The sequence below is a fragment of the Monodon monoceros genome, unplaced genomic scaffold (assembly GCF_005190385.1).
Source record: "Monodon monoceros isolate NGI ecotype Baffin Bay Population unplaced genomic scaffold, NGI_Narwhal_1 Super_Scaffold_11, whole genome shotgun sequence".
NCBI lineage: Eukaryota > Metazoa > Chordata > Mammalia > Artiodactyla > Monodontidae > Monodon > Monodon monoceros.
In genome coordinates, this window is record NW_021703767.1 from 27,852,647 (window position 1) to 27,861,654 (window position 9,008).

General features: G+C 39.1%; 1 pseudogene; it reads right to left on the reverse strand.

Moving 5' to 3' along the window:
- Positions 1-6,462: 6,462 nt before the first annotated feature.
- On the reverse strand, positions 6,463-8,602 carry LOC114890233 (annotated as a pseudogene).
- Between the last annotated feature and the right edge of the window lie 406 nt (positions 8,603-9,008).

A 9,008-nucleotide genomic window follows, 5' to 3' on the forward strand; every position in this document is an offset into this window, starting at 1 on the left:
AGAGTTTTGGTTGGCAGCATCAGGGTTTGGTGGGGTAAGAAGAGAACAGCAGGAGTTAAGGCTGGGAAGGCTGGCAGAGGCCAGATAATGTAGAGTCCTGCACCACACAAATAAGTTTGCACTTGTAAGACTTTATGTTGTCTGTCACTTGTTTTTGATATTTTAAAAACTGCTTCTTGAATTGGAGCTCCTTTTCCTAAGAAATATCATGTGGAAATCCAATGTATAAAAATATATATAAGTCGGGCCTCTCTGATTAGGTGTGTGTGAGGTACCCAGAGTCACTGAAGTACACAAAGACCTGTTTAAAATGCTTTTCACATAAATACGTCCTTCCAACAAGCAAGCACCTTGTCTTGTGTATGTTCAGAATGGCATGTCCACTCAGACCTTTGCCAATAGGGTAAAGGATTTTAGTCTTAGCTCTATATATATATATATAATATATATATATATATATATATAAAATAACCATGAAGAAGTACTACAACAGAGGAGAATATAGCAATATAGAGAAACTATTGTTATCTTCTTAACAATAGATATCCCTACCCCCAGCTAGGAAGAAACCTGCTTTTGTTTGGCAGGATCCTGAGAATAAGGACCCTGAATGGATGCTGTAGATAGTAAAACCAGCTAGAAAATGAATTACTCTTTTTTGAACTCTCCACTCTATGTTTTGCTTAAGTCATTTAACTTAGAATTAGAGTTCATGCTTGTAACGATACAGCAGTTAGCTAGATACTGTGTGAAAAAAGAAAGGAGGAAAGAAAGAAAAGGCGAAAAAAGCTAGATTGGGAAGAAAGCACTTAGGAAAGAAAGACATGAAGAATCTTCATGTCTAATGAGGATTTTGCTTAATTTTCTGCCACATGGTGTGTGATGTGGCACATTCTCCATCTCTCCGAACCATCTCTGTAAACCATCCATTTATCATTACTGTTTGGCTGGGTTTTGAGCACTCTGTGAGACACCCAGCAAAGTGCTGGCGACAATCTCCAGGTGACTTAGGAGCCAAGGCTGGGGCTGGCCTGAAAAGCCCCTATGAGTGAGTTCCATAAACATGAATGGTTTACAGTATATCCTGAAACCCACCTGCTCCTCCCGTATTAACTTAGAAGATACGTGTCGCCTAAATTCACTGTTAAGATTGTGATGTGTGATTATGATGTCAATTAGGGTTGTAACGGCATCTGATTTCTGACTTTCCCTGCTACTTGGTCTCTAAGCCATAGCAGCTTTCACCCCTTCCTCCTGCTTGCTTAGCCAGTGGTACTAAATTAATATCAAGTGTTTGGACAGCCAGGGTTCATTCTGAACATCAGTCCCTTACTTCCTCTTCAGGAGCTGTAAAATTCACCTACACCAAGAACTGGTTAGAATAATAACTATTAGCATAACTGGTTTACACTTCCCTTGACCAGAAAAGTTCTAGCTTCTTAATTTCCTGTCTTCACTATGCTGAGATTATCAGATGCCAGTTTCAAGACAAATGATGAAACAGCCATAAAATGAGGAGTGTTCAGGAAGGCTCACCTCACTACTGGGAGCTCACGTTCATATATTACGAATGAGGTTCCTCTTGCTATCATCCCTTCAGTGAAATGTAAAGAAGAAAGATTCTGGGTTTGTATTTTGCTTCTGACAGGCCCATAAAAAAGAAGAGCCAGCCCATGTGTCTAAAGAAGAAAGAGGAAGTGAATTACTGATATATGGGGGCAATATAATAGTTAAGAACCCAGTGCTTTTCAAAAATGAATGGACATACACATCACCTGGGAATCCTGTAGAAAGTCATATTCTGATTGAGTAGGTTTGGGATGGAGGCAGAAGGTCTGAATTTTTAATAATATGACCAGTGATACAATTCTGCTGGTCATGTATCCTACTTTGAGTAGCAAAATTCTAGAGTCAAATTACCTGGATTCAAGCCTTGGTTCTTGACTCCACCAAGCTGAGTGACGTTGGGTAATTTAACATCTATATGACTCATTTCCTTATCTGTAAGGTGGGAATAAAAATATTACCTACATCCATGAGTTGTTGTGAAAGTTAAAAGAGTTCATGTATAAAAGCACTGAGAAGAATATCTGGCACATGGTAGGTGCTCAATAAATACTAGGGAAATGAATTACTTAACAGAAGGATAGAAGCTGAGGAAAGGACCTGTGGCTTTTGAACCCAACTCTGGTTTTTTTGGCTGTGCTGCACAGCTTGTGGGATTTTTAGTTCCCCAACCAGGGATGCAACTCAGGCCCTTGGCAGTGACAGCATGGAGTTCTAACCACTGGACCACCGGGGAATTCCCCCAACTCTTCTTTTTTTTGGAAAAAATAATGATAGTGAAAATATCACATTTAAAAAAAGTTTTATTGAAGTATAATTGATTTACAATATTATATTAGTTTTAGGTATACAGCATAATGATTCAGTATTTTTACAGATTATACTCCATTAAAAGTTATTACAAGATAGTGGCTATAATTCCCTGTGCTATATAATATGTCCTTGTTGCTTATCTATTTTATACATAGTTTGTACTTCTTAATCCCATACCCCAAATTTGCCCCTCTCCCCTTTGATAGCCTCCAGCTTGTTATCTATATCTGAGTCTGTTTCTGTTTTGCATATACATTCATTTATATTATTTTTTATATTCCATATATAAGTAATATTTCATTGTGTGTATGTATATATGTATCACATCTCTTTATCCATTTATCCATTGATGGGTATTTGGGTTGCTTCCATATCTTGGCTATTGTAAATAGTGCTGCTATGAACATTGGGTTCATGTATCTTTTCGAATTAGTGTTTTCATTTTTTCTGGAGGTATACCCAGGGGTGGAATTGCTGGATCATATAGAAGTTCTATTTTCAGTTTTTTGAGAAAGCTTCATATTGTTTTTTATAGTGATTGCACCAATTTACATTCCCAGCAACAGTGTACGTGTCCCCGTTTCTCCACATTCTCTCCAGCATTTGTTATTTGTGTTCTTTTTGATGATACCCATTCTGACAGGTGTGAGGTGATATCTCATTGTTGTTTTGATTTACATTTCTGTTTTAATTAGTGATGTTGAACATCCTTTCATGTGCCTGTTAGCCACCTGTATGTTGTCTTTGGAAAAATGTCTATTCAGGTCTTCTCCCATTTTTTGATTGGGTTGTTTATTTTTTTGATATTGAGTTGTAAGAGCTGTTTATATATTTTGGATATTAACCCCTTATCTGTCATATCATTTGCAAATATTTTCTTCCATTCCATAGGTTGTCTTTTCATTTTGTCAATGGATTCCTTTGCTGTGCAAAAGCTTTTAAGTTTAATTGGGCCCCATTTGTTTATTTTTGCATTTATGTCTTTTGCCTTAGGACACATATCTAAAACTCTTTTATGTCTCCCCAAAAGAGTCATCTGCCCTTTCAGCCTCTAACTTTGTACCATTGGTTGCCTTTGAGTCAACTCTGTAGAATCCTAATTAGGGCTCAGAAGAGCAAAATGGGAAGCCTCTGCAGAAGGTAATGGGTTCTTTTTTTTTTACTATGTAAGGGCAGGAAATGATCATATTTATATTTAAGAAAATTGCTCTGAGAGCAGATGGGAGACAGCAGGAGCTGGACAAAACTGGGGCTGGGGAGATAAGGTTACAGACTGTCATAACTGACCAGGGAAGAGACAAAATGAACTTGAGATTCGGGTAGTGGAGAGAGTTGGGGAGGGGTCAATACAAGCACAACTAAGGAAGTTGACTTGACATAGCATTAATTAGCGGGCACAGCTGATGTTTAGGGAAAAGCATGGGAAAGTTTTCTAGCTTGGGTAAGAAGATAGATCTTGGGAGTGATTTGCAAAGATAGAGAGTAAAGGGAGAGGGAATATGTCATTAAAAAGATGAATAAAACAGAAGGAGAATAAGATGGTAATAGGACTAATTTTGGACACATTGAAAGTGACTGTGGAGCTAGATAACCACAAGCAATTAGATATCCAGGTCTAGAACTGAGGAGATATACATGTTGACCAGACAGATTTGGAAGTCATCAGCATTTGTGTGTTAAGGCCTTGGAAGGGAATGGGTCTATCCAGGGAAGTGTGAGCTGTAACACAAAATGGAAGCCATGAGGGAGACTGAGAAAGAACAATGGGAGAGGGAGAAACAAAGTCAAAAGAGAGTTATGGCAGAAAGCCATGAGGCGAGTGCTTCATCAAGGAGGGAATGGTCAATAGAGCCAAATTCCACAAAACAACGTCTACACTGCCAGGAACCAGTTCTCCCTCCATGATTCATTGAACCTGTCAACACCACATCATGATTCTAATCTCTCAGGTCAAAGCCCAGTACCTCTGTCTGACTCATTGTTTCCTCATTCTCTATATTTAAGGTGCTAAATTTCCTTCCCATTCCTTGATATCCACTCCTTTGTCTGTAAACTCAATGCCATATTTATTCCCTTCAATTCTTTACAATAAATTTTTAACTTGAAATATTGGTTTTGTTTGGGAAAATAAGTCCCTATGTATCTAAGTATTAAGAAATGTATGAGAATAATAAACACCAAATTTAGGATGAGGATTACCTCTGCAGAGGGTGGGACAGTTATGATTAGGGAAGGGATATCAACTGCATTAATAAAGTTTAATACTTAAGCTGGGTAACAGGATCATGGATTTAAGTGTCCTGATAGTTAAATAATGCAAAAAAAAAAAAAACGATTTAAGAAATGCTTTATAATGACATCACCCTGAAATTCAAGTTTTTAAGGTCTTCTCAGTGTGGGACCCTGCTCTCTGTCTTATCTTACTTCCCACAGTTCCTTGCAGTATTCTCTTCTGGGTCTGGCTCCTCTCTATATCATTCAAAAAGGTCATTGTCAAGTGCATTTCTTTGTTTTCTTTCATTATTAGCGTCCCCCTGCCAGAAATGCAACTCCACTCAGTCAGGTATTCCTCTCCAAAATCTTTACAGCCCTTTAAGCTCAGAAACATTTGTTGCCCTCTCTCCGTTGAACATGAACTCTCCGCCCTCTGAAATCTCACGAGTGCATGCATGTGTGTGTGTGTATGTGTGTGTAACATCCTTATCTATCACTTTCAAATCTATTTGCATGATATTTTTATCAATATAGTTCAGTAATTCTAATCCTGGTGGCACATTAAAATTATCTGAGACGTTCTTAAGAAATATTATATGTCTGGACTTCGACTCAAACAATGCTGAATGACAGAATTTTAAAAATCCTCCAAGTTGATTCTAATACTACAGTTCTAGCTTGATCATGCCTTGAAGGCAGGGGCCACCTCTTCTTAGCCACCTCTACACTAGCACAGAATTTCACATATGAGTACATGAAATATGTGAATACGAGCTTAAACACCAATTTCATTCAATGAAACCCGGAAAAGCTAATAATCTTAAGAAACTACTGCACTATTCTTCTGATATTACAATATATAAAAAAGTCCACTTAGCAGTAACTTGACTTTCAGTAGTTCACTGTCATGAATATTTGGAAGCAAGTTACCTAAATGTGGAAACATGAACAGCTGGACTGAAGTCGAACACGGACTGAGTGATGTTGAATACTGGAATCCAAGGAGGCAAGGCCATAGATAAAAGCTTTTAGTTCCAATGTTTGTCAACTGATCCTTAAAGCCAGATGGTATCAAAGTAGCAGTAGACAAGTATAAAAAATAAAGCATGAAAAATGTAGGGCATTTAGTAAAAGAATGACAGTACAAAGATGTTAAAAAGAATCGTTCATGATAATAAGCAATAGTGGGATAAATCCTGTTCTAATTTTCCAAATTAAATCATAAATGTTTATAACTTGTGTGTTGCATTGTTCTTTACAGGCAAATGGTATTTAAATGCCTAAAGTTGTTACATCTGTGTTAGTTGTGTCAAAATGATACACTTCTATTTGCTATAGTCTTGATGGCAAGAGTTAGATAATTATTTACATCATTGGCATACCATCAGAAAAGAGAATGTATTTTTAATCCAAATTTTCAGAAGGAAAATGAGAAGATATATTAGATAACTTTTAATGTCTCTTCCAACCTTTAGATTCTTTAACTGAACTACGTCTACTGATCTATCTTCAAGCTCACTGATTCTTTCCTCGGCCATGTTACATCTACTGATAAGGCCATAGAAAGCAGTCTTCATTTCTGTTACAGTGTTTTTTGACTTCTTACATTTCTTTTTGATTCTCTCTTAGATTTTTCATCTCTCTGCTTATACTACCTCTCTGTTCTTGCATGTTGTCCTTTTTTTTTTCCATTAGGGCCCTTACCATATTAATCATAGTTATTTTGTTTTATTAAAAAAATTTTCAGGAACTGTTTATTTTCCAACAACCTTATTTCCATTTTCTGTTTAAGAATCTGTAGATGAACAGCTTAAGAACACTCAGTGGTTGCTCCTATATGTCCAATGGACTGAGCAGTGGGAGCTGCAACTATTCTTCAGCAGTAAACTTCTGAAAAGGCACAGGGGGAACCTTCATGCCTTCAGCCCAGCCTGAGACCTCGGGTTGAGTAACAGTAAACTCAGGAGCTGGAGCAGTGCATTCACTCTGAAATTTCTCCTTGGTCACAGCCTTTTCAGCAGCACCCTCCTCTTCCTTTTCAATCTCTTTAGGATTTCTGTAGAAGTAGAGATCAAGCGTGACCTTCCATAAGTGTTCCTGGGAGATGGTGCCATGCACACGTAGAACTTCTGGGACAGCATCCATCACATCAGACCAGCTGAGCGAGCTCCCTTGTATGGGTGGCAATGTCCACATAGCACAGAGAGTCTGTGTCACACAGAGCAATAGTAGGCAGGAGATGCCCCTGTGAGAGGCTGGTTGTCAGCCCTGGGATCAGTAACCACCAAAAGTCTCGGCTCCAGTAAGGCTTCCTGGATCTAGTTCCAAGTTCTAGGAGTAAGGCAGCTAGCAACAGAGCAGAAAACTTCAGCTCAGCTCACTGGCCAATATTCCTGGATGACATGACACTGACATCAGCTGGGTTTTCAAAGGCAACAATGGCACCAGCTGCCGGCAGGAGCTTCTCTCAGATTTTCTTCAGATTTATGATGTAGATGCTATCACTTTACCTTTGGTGATGGACTATTCCATTTAGAAGTCAAGGTTGGTACCACCTAAGTGTGTTCCTGCTGCGAGGAATTTAAGGAACTCTTCCTCTCTATTTGCAGGACATTGAGGGCTCTGGACATTGTGAAAGTTTCCCTCTAAGTTACAAAAGAACCCAGAACAATGCTGTATGGACCCCTCTCTGGGTAGCACATAAAGGCTAATCACAGCTATTTTCAATTCTCTGTCTGATAATCCCCAAATCTGTGTCACATCTAAGTCTGGTTCTAATGCTTTCTCTGTCACTTCAGTCTGTTTTTTCTTGCCTTTGGCAGGCCTTGTAATTTTTGGTTGAAAGGTAAATATGGGGCTTCCCTGGTGGCGCAGTGGTTGAGAGTCCGCCTGCCGATGCAGGGGACACAGGTTCGTGCCCCAGTCCGGGAAGATCCCACATGCCACGGAGCGGCTGGGCCCGTGAGCCACGGCCGCTGAGCCTGCGTGTCCAGATACTGTGCTCCACAATGGGAGAGGCCACAACAGTGAGAGGCCCGTGTACCGCAAAAAAAAAAAAAAAAAGAAAGGTGAATATGATACGTACGAATAATTAGAACGAGGTAAATAGGGTTTTAGTATGAAGATTTATGTTAACTTTTGCTGTAGCAATAGGTTCTAGAAGATTCGAATTCCTCTAGTGTCCTTGCTTTGTTTTTCCTCTTGACTTTGGGCTTTCCTGAGAATGCCTCCTCAGAGAGAGTTTGCTTCTTGTAGGACTTAGAGGTGTAATCTACTGTTTTACTGGAGCCCTGTTAGTGTGGTAGTATGCTGTGGGCAAGGGGGAGAGTTCTATAATTTTTCAATTAAATTTCAGTGTTTTAATCGACCTTGATCTTGGACTGTGACCTTCACAGGTGTTTCTCCATGGTACAGCTTCCCCTACCCACCGCCCTGCACTCCCTTCCCTGGCTGCAGCCTTCCCAATCTATTTCCTTGAACCTCCGATCCCTGTTGACTATGCTTTTGTTTTCTGTTTTTGTTTTCCCTCTTCAGGTGAAACAGGAAGCCTGGAGGGGGGTGGAATGGGAGGGGTTCCCTTCCACCAGCTGGGATAAGGCTCTGAAAAAGTCCTTTTGCCAGGAGAGTATCCTTCATTATGGTTCAACTGTTGGTTTATTTCACAATGATTACTCTTCCCTTCTCCCTGAGAACCACAGGGATCTTTCTTGGATCTTCATGGTGAGAACCTAGTGGAGGCACCAGAAACAAAGCCCCCATGAAAATGTAGGGACCCTCTTAAGACTGCAGCCCGAGAAGTCTCTCGCTCTTATCTTAATCCATGTTCTGCTTCCAGCCAGATATTCACCAAAATTACTGTTTGTGTTCCTACCAGTTTATGGCTCCAGCAGCTTCTGCTTCAGGTCAGCAAGTCTCACCTGTGTGTCTCTGCATGAACTTGTCTCTTCAGATTTCTGCCTGGTAATTTGCTCTGCAACCTCAGTTCTCTGACGTCTTCAAGAATAGTCATGGATTTTCAGTTGATCCAGCCTTTTCTTATTGTAAGGACAGCAGTGACAACTTCCAAATTTTTTGTCTGTCAGAGCTGAACCCAGAAGTCTAATCAAATTATTTTCTAATTGTATGTTTCTAAACTTGTAGGCACACATAATAGTTAAATGCAAGATTTAAAAATATTCTATCGGAACTAAATATCTTGTCATTTAAGTATATTGTAAAACTTAATTTAAAAAAAACTGTCAGTGTTTAGTATTTGTTGACATTTAATATTTTAATTTTTGTCAGTTTTCACTGTTGACATAGTGAACATTGCTTTTAGTTATTTAATTTATGAAACTGTTGCTTCTCAATTAATAAACATAGTAATAGCAGTCACTGCCATTTCACGAAATCTTCCTCAGAGGTTACCTTATTTA